Genomic DNA, 15,493 nt, shown 5'->3' with positions numbered 1-15,493 from the left:
TATATAGTTCCGTTGGGTCTCAAGCGCTACTCCCGGCCCATGTCCTGGAGGCTGTGCCCACTCAAATCACCCAGGAAACTGACTCCCTGGGCTGAGCTCTCTGCAGACAGATCCCACAACCCCTCCCCTTCCCTCACGGGACTTGGTCATGAATTAAAGTGACTGGAAGCAAGGGACAGACACAGCTATGTCTCTTCCCTCCCAGGTCTGAGCAGTTATGACAGCAGACAGTTCAGGGTCCTAAAGTCCCAAGAGAAGTGAGATGGCAGATGGGATATGACGGGCAGACAAGGACGATGTCTTTGGGAGGGGAAGCCCTGGGCAGCAGCAGAGTCCCGCTGGCAGAGGCTGTCCAGGACAGCCGTGGGTGACGCTCCTCCTCCACACTGGATTCAGCTTCGCAGACAGGGTTCAGATGAGCCCTTGGGGCCCAGACATACTACACTCCTGACTTGACTCCTTATGTCCAGGAATGGGATTACCATCTAGGATCACACGCAGGTGGGGGCTGCAGGTGAGGGGAGGTGGCTCCTGTATAAAATGCAGTCTATGGGGGTAGGGTGGGCAGTCTCTGAGGGACCTTGGCCTTCTCATTAGCCTTGTCACCAGGGGGAGGAGGACGAGACAGGTGGCTTCCCAGGAATGACTATGTAGTTCTTTTTCTGCCCCAAACTTTCTTAAGCCTCCATAGCCACACCCAAGTCATGGACCAGAAAGGCACCCAAGGAGAGCACTGGACCCCAGGAACCCATTACTGCCAGGTGAGTAGAAAGAGAGACGACTAGGGCAGAGAGGAGGCAGGGTGCGGAGTTGGCTACTCCCTGCTGACCTACCCGACAGCCCAAGGCCCAAATGCTACATGGAGCGCTCTCTCTCCACACACACACATACCACACACAGACACATCACACACATTACCATACAGACACATACCACACACACATCATACACACACACACAGACACACAGACCCCCCCAAACATACACTGCACACACACAGACCCCCACACAATATCACACAGACACACACCACACTGATACCACCCCACATACACCATACATACATAGAGACCCCACACACATACAGATCCTCCACATGCCCCATAGACCCACCCACACACACCACACACACACAGGCAAATACACACCTCACATACCAGACACACACACACACACATACAGACCCCCATACACACCATAGACACAGCACATATACACCACATACATACAGACACACACACACAGACACACACACACGTGTGTGCATGCCCTTCCCTGAAACCTGACTACTACCCAGGGATATCAACACTTCTACCATCTGCCCCTTTTGCAGATGAAGAGACCAAGGCTCAGGGAGGCCATTTAGCCAAGGCCAATAGTCCCAGGTCCCACAGTCCATGCTTAATCACCCTGCTGCTTCTCGCATGACAGGTATAGACAGGCGTGTATATCTGCAGACCACGCTGGCTCTGTAGGAAGCAGCTGCCTATACAGCAGGTTCAGAAGGATGAACAGCAAGAGAAACAATCAAGAGATCAGGGAAACCACAGATGTGTTTAAGAAAATAGCTAAGTACAGAAAGAAAGGCAAGTTGATACCTAACACACAGTAGGTACTCAACTGTGTACAAACAAAACAAATGTTTGTCCATGTGGGCGCTGGGTGTGTGAGAGCACTTTGGCACAACTGAGGATGCAGTCGGGCCCACATGTGCGTGCATGTGCATACAAGATGCTCTCCTATCCCCCCAGCACCCCTCCCCTTGGAGCTCTCAGGGAGAGAGCTCTGAGGGCAGCTGGGAAAAGAGGCTCAGGAGAACAAGGTAAGGTAGCGGCCCACTGCACCTTCCCCTGGATTTTACGGTGGGGGAGGGGAAGAGGAAGGGGACAGCTGGAAAGCTGGCTGGGGAGGGGGGCTGCGAGCTCCGTCTCAGGGAGGGGAGGCCTCTAGAGAGAGTCGGCGCTGCTGCTCTGATAACCTTCAGCCCTGACCTCATTTCCCGCAGTGGCTTCTGCAATTTCTTCCAATTTTCCACATAATTAGCTGACCAGGAGATGCAGGCCCTGCTCTGAGGCAGGAAGGAACCAGCTGCTCAGAGCTGGAGGTGGGAGGGCATGGCAGAGAGCAGAACCACCCCTGCAGGCTCTGAAGCTCTCAAAGCAGGCAGGGGACACAGGACTCCTGCAGAGCTGGGTTGGAATCCTTGCTGCTTAGCTTGCAGGGGACAGCTCCAGGCCAGTCCTTACCTAGGGCTTCTAAGCACAGGTCAGGTTACAGGTCAGAATGTAGAGGGCTTGTGTCCACCAAGGCTTCCTAGTGTCCCTCATGTCCCCAGAGGCTCCACATGCTTCTCCTTCCTTCCTTAAAGAGGCAGGAGCGCAGGGACAGGGAGTCTGCCCCCCCCCCCACCAATGGTGATTGTCACTGATGTATTCCACCACAGTCTTGCCATCTGAGAAGTGGGCATGGCCCAGACACCATCTTGGTGATGGGAGGGAGGAGATGAGGGCCCTCGGGAGGAGCTTCCTATTCCTCATGTGACGGAGCCATTGGGGAGGCCAAAGCTAAGCCTGGAGGGTGAACCTCAGCTGCCCTCAATGCTCCCTCCATGCTGGGTGAAGAATTCTGAATCATTGCCAGAGGTGGGGGCCAAAGGAGTACAGGCCAAGCACTCCCTGTGGCCCCAACACCCCTCCTCACTCCTTAGGCCTCAGTTTCCCCAGTAAGCCCCATGTCATATCTATAGAAATAGTTCCCACAGAGAGAAGACACACACCTGGAAAGAGGAAGGGGCCACACAACCCCGAAGTGTTAAGGGGCCAGCAGCTCTCTCCTCCTGGGAAGAGCCTCTGGGATGGGTGGGCTATGCTCCGCTGACCTGAGGAGCCCGGAGCTCCTGGGACAGGCCTGTGTCTAACAGCCTGCAGCCACCTGCTTCTGCCCTAAGAGCCAGTGCCACAGCCTGGAATCTCTCACTTTCAGTGCCCAGAGTTCACACTATAAATACTCTCACCCAGTCAAGGATGGGGCACCCCAAATGCCATGGCCTGGGTGCAGAGACTCAGCCTTGCACCGTGTCTCTAAGGCTTGGCTGATGCCCTTTGGTTTGGCCCAGGTGACATACACCTTGCGGCCCCTGGGATTTGGCGACAGTCAGACACCTGTTTTCTGTGTGTAGCTGAGTGTGCCAGGTTCTGAAGGGAGCTGACCTTCTGCAGACATTCAGGACTCTATGGATTGCGACCTTGCAGCTCTAGCCCCATCACAGGGGAGCCGCCAGTCTAGAACCTGCTGGTGATCTGGCCTTGCTCACCTCTGACCAACAAGGGCCTGATGGGACAGCCCAGGGCAGGGCTGCCACAGCCATCTTCCTCAGAGGCCTCTACAGACTCCCTCGCATCAACAAGCCTGCCACACTGGAGGCTGGCGCAGAGACATGTGCTAATTAGCTGTCACCAGCAAGGCACAGGTCTGTCCCCCTCCCCAACAATCTCACCTGGGTCGCCCTCTGCCGCCGTGTGTCACCATGCAATGAAAGGATCCGTGTTCAAAGAGGGCTCACTGACAAGAGGCTGAGGAGCCTGCCTGACACTCGTCAGGGAGGGCAGATGCGAGAGAGCCACAAAACACAATTAGCCATCGCCAGCCTTTAGGAGGATGCCGCTCCAGAGGAGCAGACTCTACACTGGGGTCTCCTGAGGGACAGTGTGGGGTGGGGGTGGGGCACAGTGACAAGGTCTGTACTCTGGAGTTCCTGGTTCTGCCCTAGCTTGGACCACGGGCAAATCACTCACTGACCGATCCTTGGTGTGCCAACCTACCAAGCAGAGGAGGTGACTGCCGCTATGCCAGCATGAGGGATCTCCATCTCAGGTGGATGCCCCATTCTGTGTTTACTCTCGGCTGATTCCTACCCCAGGATGCAGGCCGGGCCTCACTCTCCTTTCATCCTGCAGCAGAACCTGGTTATGGATGCTCCTGCGAATAATATTGCGACCAGAGAGAACAGGCCCACACACGGGGCCCCCGAGTCTTTCCATCCACAGGATGTCAGAACAGGGCCAGACCAGGGATCTAGAGTATATACTGGGCAAGCACAGCCTAGAGGACGCTCTAGCTGGCATCCAGCACCCAGCATCCAAACCCAGGCAGCTCCCTGGAGACCACAAAGGCCCTGTGAGTTAGCCTGTCACTGTGGAAACCCGCCGCTTCTGGAGAAGCCCAGTGAGTGGATGTGTTTAGCTTGAGTGTCAAGGTCTCTAAAGCTATGTGTGAACGCAGAGTGACGGACCACCGGGTCTGGCCGCTGGGAAGACTTCTTCCCATGTGCCACTGCAGGGACAGGGGCTGCTATAGGTCTTCCATGGATGGACCCAGTCTGGGAAGTCATCCAACCTCTGCAGGCACTTTCCTGGGAGGGTGGTTTCACCCAGCCCTTCCTGGAGCCTGTGCTTCCAGGGGTTCACCAGCCCCAGATTCCTGTCACCTTCCCTATGTCCCTTCCATTGTCACTGGTAGGGGAGCCCTGATGATTCAAGGGGTTTTCTTCTCCCTGGGGAGTTGGAATCACTTCCAGCTCATCTCTGGGTTGTCCGCGAGACCCATGCAGCTTCTAGCAGGACCACACAGCACTGCATTCCATGCCTGCGGCCACTCGCCCTCTCCCTCCCGCCATCCCAGATGCTTTCAGGATGAGACAGCCCCAGGCAAGGCCCCTTCTTCCTTGGACCTGAGCAACACTAAGCCAGCTGCTTGCCCTCTCTGTGCCTCAGCACCCCAGAGTAAGATGGACCGCCCATAAGGGGCTCCAGCCTCACTGGCTGGCTCACACTGCTTGTTGTTAGCTCTGTGGCCTCATCACACAGCCTTTAGTTATGGAACTCTGGAACTCCCAGGGGAGGGGTGCACAACAGCTGGGCAGGACAGAGAACACAGCAGAGCAAAGGTGCAGCTCACATTACGGCGTGGCATAGCTCACAGTGAGACCGTTCAGAAGCGGGCCCTGGAGTCCCCTGGGATACCCTAGGTGCCCCAGGCACCCTGTCCCCAGTTGCTGCTTGCTGCTCACTGCTTTCTGGCCAAGCCCCCAAGGCCGCTGCTTGGCCACCTGCCCCACATTCTTGGCCCTGAGCCCTGGCAGCCCCCAGCACAAATCAAGAGTCAGCCTGGGCTCCAGGGCCTTTGGACCCTCTGACGGCTCCCTGTCTGCCTGGCAACCCAAGGGCCTCCCGCAAGAGGCCGTGGCCTATAGAGATGAAGGGAACCAGCACCCATTGACATTCTCAAAGATCACCATGGCAACAACACAGCAGCCAGCTGGCAGGAGTTGAGGGAGCACAGAACAGCAGGCGTTCTCTCCCCTGGGAGAGAACCAGGCAGCTGGGGCACAGGCCATGTGGGGTTGGGACTCAGGCCCGTGAGTACTAATGAAGGGGCAGGTGCTTGGAGGACAGTGTGGGGACACCACTGGGCACTCATCCAAGTGGCCCCGATATCGTTGCCTTTGTCTCCAGGGTCAGCCTGGGGCTGTCTCCTTGAGAAAGGGTTGGTGGAGGCCAAGGTGCCCAGCCTACTTCTGTCTGTACCTATGGGACAGCAGTGGCAGCAGCAGCAAGAGAGCTGGTCTTGGCAAAGCCACTCTGGGGAATAAGATAAGCAGGCTCGTCAACCTCCCTTTTAGAGGCTCAGGAGAGACCCAGGTTGCCAGGTGTCACATCCTGCATGTGGCCCAGGAAGGCCCACGAGGAAGCCACGGAGGAACCTTGCCAGCTTCTCACCATTCAAGAAACCGGTGCCCAGGTGCAAAGTCACTGTGGCAGGAACCTGTGGGTCACATCAAGGGTCCCGCTCCTGCCACATCTAGCCCACTTTAGGTTAGTAGAATGGAGTCCCTTGGAGGCCGGGGAGCAGGCTTAGGACCCATCTCTGTCTGTCCTTCTTCCAAGGAGCCGAGTCAGTCCTCTCTCCTGGCCAGGCCTCCCGGGTACCCCACAGATGTGGCGCCCTGCTCCTCAGCTGAGACACTCACAGCTATTCTGTACCTAAGAAAAGGGGGTGCAGGGGGGAGAGGAGTGTCCAGGGTTCCCCAGGCACTCACACCCATGGCTACCCTGCCCAACTGGGGTGGAAAATGACAACTTCTGATGGTTTAGGGAAATGACGACCAGTGTAGAGTCCCCTGACTTCAGGCCCGTCCTCTTTGGAGGAGGAGAAGACGCCTAAGTGAGATGCCGCTTCTCACAGCTTTTCAGACATACTAACCGATTCACAAATGCACAGAAACCCGCCCTCCTCATGTCAGATGCTCTGTGTCTGAGATTTGACAAAATGCAACAAAATAAGCTCCCAACACAGACTGTTCCAGAATGTTCTTCTCCTCAAACTCCAAGACTAGCACAGAAACCACCTGACTTGTCTCGCTGACCTCCTCACGTCCTGCCGCAACAATTCAAAGACCGACATGCCCAACTGGAAGAGCAGAGCCAGCCAGCAGAAAACCCAACAGAATGTTGCAGATCAGCACTATCCAACACAGCAGCCCGCCAGCTACCCACGGGTACAAGGTACTTGAAGCTCAGCAGTGGGACCCAGATCTGAGGCTTGCATTGCGCGTTTTCTGAGCAGAGCCCTTGCCTAGCACAGCAAAGCCCTGGCTTCAATTCCTAGCACCACAAACAGTCATAAGAAATTAAATAAACTCTCAGGGCCACACGTGGCTGGTGGCTGGCCGCTGCTGTCCAGCAGCTCTGGAGAAAGAAACCTTTTTCAGTTGGTGTGAGCATGTCCTGAGGCCAGAGGAGGGCGAGTGAGGGGCACAGGTGGGCTGTGAGGCTGAGCATTCGGCTGGGTCGGCAAGTGCCCTGTGGTGACCACACAGAGGCCAGGTTGGACCGGGGAGCTCTGCCAGGAGGTGCACAGCATCCCTGCGGCTTCCAGGCTGCATGGAGGTAATACTACGGAAGATGAGTAACATTGGACCATGTAAAGGTGAACCCAGCAGTGGGCTACTTCTTTCTATGAAGCCACCTATCCTTGGTCCCCAGAGATGCTGGGTCTCCCAGGCAAGGCCTGCATTGCCCTTTCCCCGCCACACTCTACTCTTGAGGGCTTCCATCAGGACAGGCCCCTGCAGTCCCGGGGTGTTGGCAAGGCACAGTCCCCTACTTTTGTGGGGGAGGGGGGAGCAAAGCACAGAGAAGCTAAGAGGCTTGGCTGAGATCACACAAGATGGAAAACCAGTGTCGACACCATGCTGGTCAGGGGGAGATCAAGGCTAGGAGGACTGTCCTTGGGCCAGTGGGCCTCAACCCATCAGCATGCACCATGCTAGGCCTTCAAGCCTCCCGAGGCAGGCATTGGTGGTCGGCTCTGAGGTCTCCCATGCGGCACGCAGGGGCTGAGAGGCCCTCAGGAGGTGCTGACAGCAGGCTGGGCTTCTGCCACTCGCTCCATCCCGCTTCTCACTCCCGCTGAGCTGGGAGCTGGGAGCTGGCAGCACCAACTGTTGCAGCGTCTCCCACTCCCGGCCCATCTGTTTGGTGTCGGCTCTGAGGCAGCAGGGCCTTGGAGAGCTGCAGCAGGGGCAGGCAGCCCCCGTCGTCTCCTCACCCCAACCTGAGGTTAACAGGGGACACAGGACTCAGCTCATGGCAGAACAGGCCAGATGTCTCTCTACCTCCAGCTGCGACTAGATAGTTACCTCCCTTGGTCTTGGCAGCCACACGTATGACAAGGTCACAGTGTGTGTGTGTGTCCTGAAGCTCCAGAGCCAGGGCTAAGGCCCAGACAGGCCCATCCCCCACCCCCTCCAGGCCAGTTTCCCCATTAGGTCCATCCCACCACCAGGACTGTCCATCAGGCTGTCCCTCTGGCTCCCAACCAGGCCCACCGTTCCAGATTCTCTGACCATAGCGTCTGACCCATCCAACTGTCCTGTCACCTCAGAAGCAGTTACTCCTGTCCCCTAGTGGGTGACTGACTTGGAGTCAGAGCAGATAGGTGGGGACCAAGCACGGATGGGGTGACCTCAAGGCATAGCTTCCCTTGTTGGCAACAATTAAGAACTGTAGTCCTGAACCACGTGACTCAAAACCCCAGCTCGGAGGACCTGGGTACCCTTCCCTATGCAGCAGCCATGCTGAGGGCAGCAGAATACACTAAGTACCCACTGTGCGCAGGGCTAAGCCTAGGAGGCTAAAAGAGAGTTCCATCTGTAGGGACCTGAGCTGAAAGTGGTGTTGGGACAAGCAGCTCAGACAGGGTTTCCCCGGGGAAGAAAGAGGAGTTCTCAGGGCTGGGAAGGGGGAGCCTCAATGGGCACCCAGGGCAACCTCTTGCCCCCTGTGACTCAAGCCAGTTGTCTGCTTCTCTGAGCCCAGAACATACGGAAGATACAATGTGCACCTAATCCTGGGGTGGTTAGCTCAGGCCTGGCTGGTTATAGCCAGGAGGTGGTGGTACAGGAGCACCCACAGATCATGCCTGCATCTCCCCCTGCCCCCATCCCCTTGGAAATCTGGCCTGTGCTTACTCTAGCCTACACTGCAACCTCACACTGCCCTCCAGTTGCCTAGATCCTCCTTGGTCACCAGAGCCCCAGACAGCTGGCCTCTCAGCTCACTGTAGGCCTGTGCTCAGCAGACCCCTCAGCAGGAAGCACCCTCCCTGCCTGCTCCTTCCCACACAAGGCTCTGGGACTCTTCCAGCAAGAGGAACCCTTCCACAGAGTACTCGCAGCCTGGACGCCCTCTAGTGGCAACCACACACCATTGGCTTCTCAGCCTTGTGGCCATCCCCCTGTCCCCAATCTGTCCACACTGCCTGAAATGGAGCACCTAGTAGGCGCTGCAGACAGACAGCAGAGGAGGCGGCAGCCCTGATCCCCTGTCCTATCGTCATGGAAGGCTGAGGCTCTGCTGCCCACAAGGGATCTAGCTGGGCACATCCTGTCAACCCTGAGGCCCCAGTACACCAGGAGTTTCCCAGATGGAGACCGGGTGACCCTCCAGGAAGGAAAGCAGAGGGGTGTTCAGAAGAGGCAAGCTCCACGGGCTCACTCCCTTCACCACGTGCCTCTCCATGGGCAGCATGTTCCCACAGCATATGCCCGCCATACGCTCGCCCGCCATGGCTTCCGCAGTGCCTGGTACAGCCTGCTGGCGAAGGCAGGCCTCTGCCTGGAGACGCTTAACTGTAGCAGGGAGCATCTGGGGGCCGAGGCTAGGTTTTCACCTCACCCCCGCTGAGCAGCATCTGCGAAGGATGTGGCCTGGGAGCCCACGTCATGGTCACAGGCCACAATGACTGAGGCCCACATGGGCCAAGCATGGAGCTGAAGGTGCAGGCAGCGTGCAAGGGCTATGGGGCCCTTCCAGCACTTGGTCTCCAGTTACATCTGTCACTTGGGAAGGAGAGGGATTGTGGCTGCGACAAGGGCTGTGGGACTCATTCAGGAGGCTTGAGCTGCTGCTCTGAAGGCCCCTACAGCAGCTCCATGAGCTCCTCCTATACCACACCCACCACAACCTTCAGGTCATCTGGGGACCCTTGGCCTACGACTGACAATTTTCTCCAACTGAGCTCCTCAGAGCCTTGGAATCTTCAGGCGGGCTTAGAATTTGCCCAAGGAGTTGAGGGGTAAAAATGACCAAGGCTGATCTCAAACCAGAAAGAACCTGGGGGCTAGTTTCCATGACAACTCTCTAAGTGATGGGGAAGGGAACATTCTAGAGCTTCACACCTTGAAGGATGAATACTAACAATGCTAGGGGGTAGGGATGTGGCTCATCGGGCAGTGTCTGTCCAGCACACACGAGGCCCTGAGTTCCATTCTCAGCGCACACAAGCAGGTGTGTGAAATCCCAGCACTCGGGAGGTGGAAGCAAGGGGATAGGGAACAAGGTCATTCTCAGCTACTTACTGAGGTCTGCTTGGGTTTCAGAAGGCCCTGCCTTAAAAAAGGAAAGGTTTGAATCCTGCTTTAGTCACTCAGTGTGTGTGGCTCAGATGAGGACACCCATCTCTCTAGGCTTTGGCATCTCCTCTAAAACAGAGTTAATGGCAGTTCTGACCCATGTCTGATGGCCTGGTTCACTGGCCTCTGAGGGAACGGCTCCAAGTCCAGAGGGCAGAGTAGGGCCCTGCAGAAGCCCCAAGGGTGACCCCACCGGCCCATACACACCCCAGAAGGATGAAGATAGGGAGCCAGGCCAGGGAAGATGGACAGTGTGCATGCCAAGCCACTGGGGAATCCCTGTCTTCTGGGTACAGAAGCTATCAAAGGAGGTCTGCAGATGTTCCAGCAGACAGCACCAGCCTGGCCCAGGCCCTGTCAGGGTTTTTCTTCTCTGGACTTTGTACGCCAGTGTTGACAGGCCTGTCTGCTGCCTCTGGCTGGGTGACCTTAGGCCTTGGCACCTACTGAGCCCGGTGACACAGAACAGCAACATCTGTTGCTGGCTCAGGTGACAGGTGCCACATCCAGCAGGAACTGACTTTATTATGTAGGGGGTAAAAAGACTGGCTACAGGGCCTGGTCACTCACTCGGTGTTTCCTGAGTACCGACTGTTGTCACTACTGGTGACTGAGAGGGATGGCAGATGAAACAGACAAACGTCCTTCCTTGAAGGGACAGGCTGTGTAGCCCTTCAGAGAGACGACCATAAGGAATGGCTAGGATTGACAGCTGTGAAGTGTCCCAAGAGACATTTTGGGACAGGCCATTCCTGGGCATGTGTCAGAGAGAAGGAAACATCCATATAGCCACATAGATGTCTATGCAGGCAGCTCCCAGATATGTCACTCACGATAGCCCACGTGGAAATGCCACCCCCACCCGCAACAGGCTGGGTGGAAAAGCAAACTGGGCAGGTCACACTGTGGAATACTACTGGGCCACGGAAGGAACGAAGCACTGATGGGTGATGGTCACCATGTGGGTGACCCCTGCATACTCAATGCAGTGGCAGAAGCCAGACATTAGGTCCACACACCGCAGGGCAGCAACTCCCTGGGATCACCCAGGTGACTCCAGAGGCAGATAGGGGACTATGGCTGCCAGGGCTGGGGAGAGAGAAATGGGAAACAGGCACTAAGGAGACAGGATTGGTGTTCGGAGGGTGATGGAAACATTCTAGAATTAGACTGGTGATGGCCACACGGTGTTGTGCACATTCTCAACCAGTGACTGCGACACTGAGTGGGTGGCTTGCATGATCTGTGAGTTATATTGCAATAAGGCTGTCATAGAAATAAGAAAAAAGAAAGAAAAAGAAAACCCCTCACTTACAGCTGCTCTTACAAATGTGAGCCCTACACAGGGGAGCGTGCTGAATTATAAAGCCGACAGGAGCCAGCACATATTGTTCTTACGATCAGAGACCCAGGAAGGTGCTGGCAGGCTCTAGTTCCATAGGAGGCAAGGGAGGGGTAAGCCTGCCCTGCGCCCAGTAGACTTCTCAGGGCTCCTCCTTGCCCTCCCACCTCTGCCCAGCCCAATAGGAGGCTGGAGACACCCTGTGCCCTGTGGCTGCCCAGCTGGAGCTGGACCACGTGTGCAAAGGGGACATTGTTAACACTAGATGAGGGGGGCTGGGAAAGATTTGATGGCGTCAACAGAGGTCTGAGTGCAGCAGGGTAGTGGGCTCTGCCTCTCTCTATTGTCGCAAGATTCTCACTTGGAACCTTGGAACAGAGGGGAGAGGCCTCCTGCAGTCCTGTCTCCATCCTGAATCCTACCTCTTCCTGGCCCCACCCTTTCTGGGCTTGGAAGTTCTTTGGCACTTCCAGACCCTGGGACTCAGAAAGGGATACCTTGAGGGAGGGGAGACTCTAAGTCATGGGCACAGTTATGCTCCCCTTGGTATGGTATAGCCAGTGACTGGCCATGAGGACACTGCTGCCAGTAGGGACCCCCCCATGCCTGGGGAAGACAGAACCTCTCGTTTGTGCCTCCTCCTAGCCAAGTGAAACAGGGGCTGTGCTGACTCAGTGCATGGGCAGAAGGGCTTCAGGCATGGCTGCATCCAGATACCCAGAGACCTCAAGGAGCTGGTTATTCTGACTCTCTCCTTGAGCGCCCCTGCCAATACCCCTGAGGTCTCTAACCGAAGGGACACTGTCTGCCTGGCAACTAGATCAGACCACTCCTGACATTGACTCTGCACCCACAGAGAAAAGCAGGTTCCTAACTAAAGCCCTTCCGAGTGAGGGACAGGGGTGATGCGACATAATGCTAGCGCATTCCCCGCATGGTTCCAGCCAAGACAAGGTTCCCAAAGGACTAATGCGGGTGTGTAAATATTAGACACTTCTGTCTCCTTTGAGGCCAATTACACAGATCATGGCGGCTCCCCCAGGACGCTGCCTTCCACCCACTGTATCGTCATTAACAGTCTATTAGGAACAGCTGCCTGGAAAGGGAGGCGCGCGCGGAGGGGGGGGGGGGTGGGGGTGGGTGGGTGGGGGAGAGAGAGAGAGAGAGAGAGAGAGAGAGAGAGAGAGAGAGAGAGAGAGAGAGAGCGAGCCAGCCAGTAAGGCCAACAGTGATCCAGAGACACTTGTGTCTTATCTCTCTAGACGAGAACATTAAAGACAGAGAAGAAGACAGGGAGGGGAGGGAGACAGGGAGAGATGGGGGAGCTGGGGATACATACGGGGAATACAGGCAGATGGGAGAAATGAGGGGGATGGGAAGAGATGGGGTCAAGAGATAGAGGAAGATAGGAAATGGGAGGGGAGATGGACGGAGGTGGAGAGGTGGAAGAGGAGGAGGAAGAGGAGGGAGGGTCAGCAGCAGCAGGAGGAGAGGGCTCGGAGTCCTGGCCTTCCTGCCTTGCATCCTTAGGAGGTGAAGGCCACGGCTAAGATCTCCCCCTACACCTCAGCTAGGGAGAGCTGCGGGGCTCCACAAGAGGCCCCCGACACTATGCTCACCCTCAACCCTACAGGCTGGAGAAAGGAGGCTCCCCTGGAGAAGCCCGCAGGCAGAGCCTCAGGTGCGGGGCCACGTGTCACACAGCTCTGGCTGCATGTCTCCATCAGAGATTATGGCTCAACCCCAGCAGGTCTGAGCCCCCTCTAAGATCAAGACAGACCAGGAGAGGGGTGTGCAGGGTTCTGAGGTCACCAGCTAGAGACTCCTGAACCCCAGTACATGTAGGTCCTTGGTTGGTGGCTTGGGGACAATGTATTAGTTCAGGGTAGAAGGACCCGAGTCAAGGTGGGGAGAGACAGAGGCAGAGAGAAGCCACAGGAGCCAACCAAGACAGGACTCAGCTCATCCCATCCCCAGCTCCTTTCTGTCAGTTAGGCTTCACCAGAAGCAACAGCCTTTCTCTTTCCACCCATTTGGTGCCACTGCTCATTTACCCAGTGTCCATCTGTCTGTCCATTTGAACAAATGTCCCCTTGCATGCTCCTCACACTGCATGCAGACAAAAGCAGGGGCTACCTATGTGGGACACACAGTGTAGACACAGGCACACTGGACACTTGTGGTCACAGAGGACCGCCTGAAAGGACAACAGAGCCAAGAGGCCACAACAGTCCATAGTGGTAACAAGTACCTTGGTGACCTGAAGGAGCAGGGTGGCGGCAGCTCTGGGAAGAGCGAGAACTGCATTCTACACAGTGGGGAAAGAGAGTGCAGAAGGCCAGAGGATGGGGTATACTATGACGTCAAAGAGGACAGTAGCACTCACACAGCCAGGCCCAGCCTCAGAATCCCCGCCTTGAGGACCGCGGGAAGTGACCTGATGGGGCCCTCTACGAAGTTAGTTCCCTAGGTTAGAGATAGAGCAGCCTTGTGAAGCCTCGAGGTAGTGGCCGGCCCTGTGAATCCAGCTCGTTCATTCTCATCAGAGGCTGGGGTATACAGAGATGGTCTCACCTCTGGGTTTTTCCCAGAAAGTCCCCCTTGCAAGTTTGGAAGCCCAGGACCCCTGGCTGCCTCCCATCCCTCCAGGCTGCTTGGAATCTGGGGCCTCCTAAGGAGGATAGGGGTGGAGCAGCTTGGCGCCTGAGTCCCCACCTCTGGGCCCCGTTGGGATTGGGGAATATCAGGCCCAAGCCCCACAGTTCCCTCCTCCACGGCTGGGAGTAATTAGGTGACCAGGATATAAATCACCGCTTGCTCCTGTGTATCTGCTAATCACATCTCCTGCAGAGAATGCGTGTGTGTGTGTGTGTGTGTGTGTGCGCGCGCGCGCGCGCGCGTGCGCGCCCCGGGCACACGGGCATGTGGAATCCCTGCAGCTGGGGTATCCTACAAGGGGTTCTCCATGGCACCCCATGTTCCCAGAAAGATGGGATGCTGGCCTGTGTACATCTCACAGTCACACACACAGCCCTCTACCCCACCGCCCCGCCCCCACTCTCATACACAACCAGGCCCCATGAGGCCCAGACAACTGCAGGTTGGGTTTTGGTGCCACCTGGAGTCTATTTCTGGAACTGCAGCATGGAAGAGGCTACCCGGAGGATTACTCCCTCCTCCTACACACACACACCTATAGGGGGTTAGCTTCTGCTTTCTTAGGATGGTCTCCAGTCTATGTCAACTTAGGTTCTTTCAAATATAAAGAATATAAAATAGATTTAAGAAGTAAAGGTTAGGACATGGAAACTCAACCATCTAAAGGCCAGTGTGTATGCGTAGGCGCGCGCTTGAGCAGGCCACAGCTATGAGGTAGGGCAGTGTCTGTGGGGCAAATGCTGGCTATGTGTACCAGCACACACTGTGCAGCCGGACAAAATTGGGGTGGCACAGGACACCTATGCACCCAATAGGAAGAGCTCCCTGTCTTGAATGATACTAGCCAGGCCTTAGCAACCCTCACTAGTCTGTCCATGAGCAGCACACAAGACCCCTCAACTGGGACAGATTTCAAAGATAAAGGAGATAACAGAGCAAGGGTCACGTGACAGTGTTCTCACCAAGCAGGAGCCCAGGTGGGAGGATGCCTCACTGCCAGTCTAGAGGGGACTGTCTTTTGTGCCCATCCTTTGCAAAGTTAGAGACTAGCTGTGCACCCCACTTAGTGGTGAGCTCAGCCCCCAGACCTAGGCTGTGGTCTCCAAGACCACCCTGCCCCCCACCACTAAACTACCTCCCGCTGCTCTCTTCTGGTCTCTGGCCTCCAGACAGTGTCCTGGAATCTTGGAAGGGGCATTTTCTTCTCTCAGCATGCCCCATGACTCAGTTTACCCAACAGTGAAACCCTGCAGATGTCTGCCCCATAAACTTGTTGTCTACAGGCCGGGTAGTGTGGGCCTCCTCCCATTTCCTGCAACAGATGTGGCCAAAGCAGAACCACGCTGCCACTGGACTCTGTGTGGTGAGCAGTCCCAATCTGTCCAGGGCCTGATTCCTCCCACCCCCAACTCTAGCTGATGACGGACAGGAGAGTCGGAAAGAGCCAGCTCTCCCAGCCACCCTTGTTTCTGTAGCCAGAGATAAAGACAGTCCTTAGCAACATGGTGTTTCCTTTCAGA

General features: G+C 56.2%; 1 protein-coding gene and 1 long non-coding RNA gene across 4 annotated transcripts in view; one reads left to right on the top strand and one right to left on the bottom strand.

Annotated features, from left to right (window-relative positions):
• LOC126515516 (uncharacterized) overlaps window positions 1–7,004 on the top strand; it is a 10,652-nt gene extending 3,648 nt beyond the window's left edge. The window contains exons 3-4 of one of the 2 annotated variants that reach the window (XR_007595864.1): window positions 683–761; window positions 3,957–7,004. This is a non-coding gene — a long non-coding RNA (uncharacterized lncRNA). Of the gene's footprint in view, window positions 1–682; window positions 1,170–3,956 lie in introns of those variants that run through there. The other variant, XR_007595863.1, reaches the window with a different exon arrangement.
• The window catches only part of Gse1 (Gse1 coiled-coil protein), a 336,446-nt gene that overhangs the window by 271,664 nt on the left and 49,289 nt on the right, over window positions 1–15,493 (bottom strand). The gene's annotated exons all lie outside the window — the stretch shown is intronic.

This window comes from Alexandromys fortis, unplaced genomic scaffold, assembly GCF_014885135.2.
Source record: "Alexandromys fortis isolate MF-2015 unplaced genomic scaffold, M_Fortis_MF-2015_v1.1 scaffold_165, whole genome shotgun sequence".
NCBI lineage: Eukaryota > Metazoa > Chordata > Mammalia > Rodentia > Cricetidae > Alexandromys > Alexandromys fortis.
Note: the sequence above shows the minus strand (reverse complement) of the source record. Positions and strands in the feature narration are given on the sequence as shown.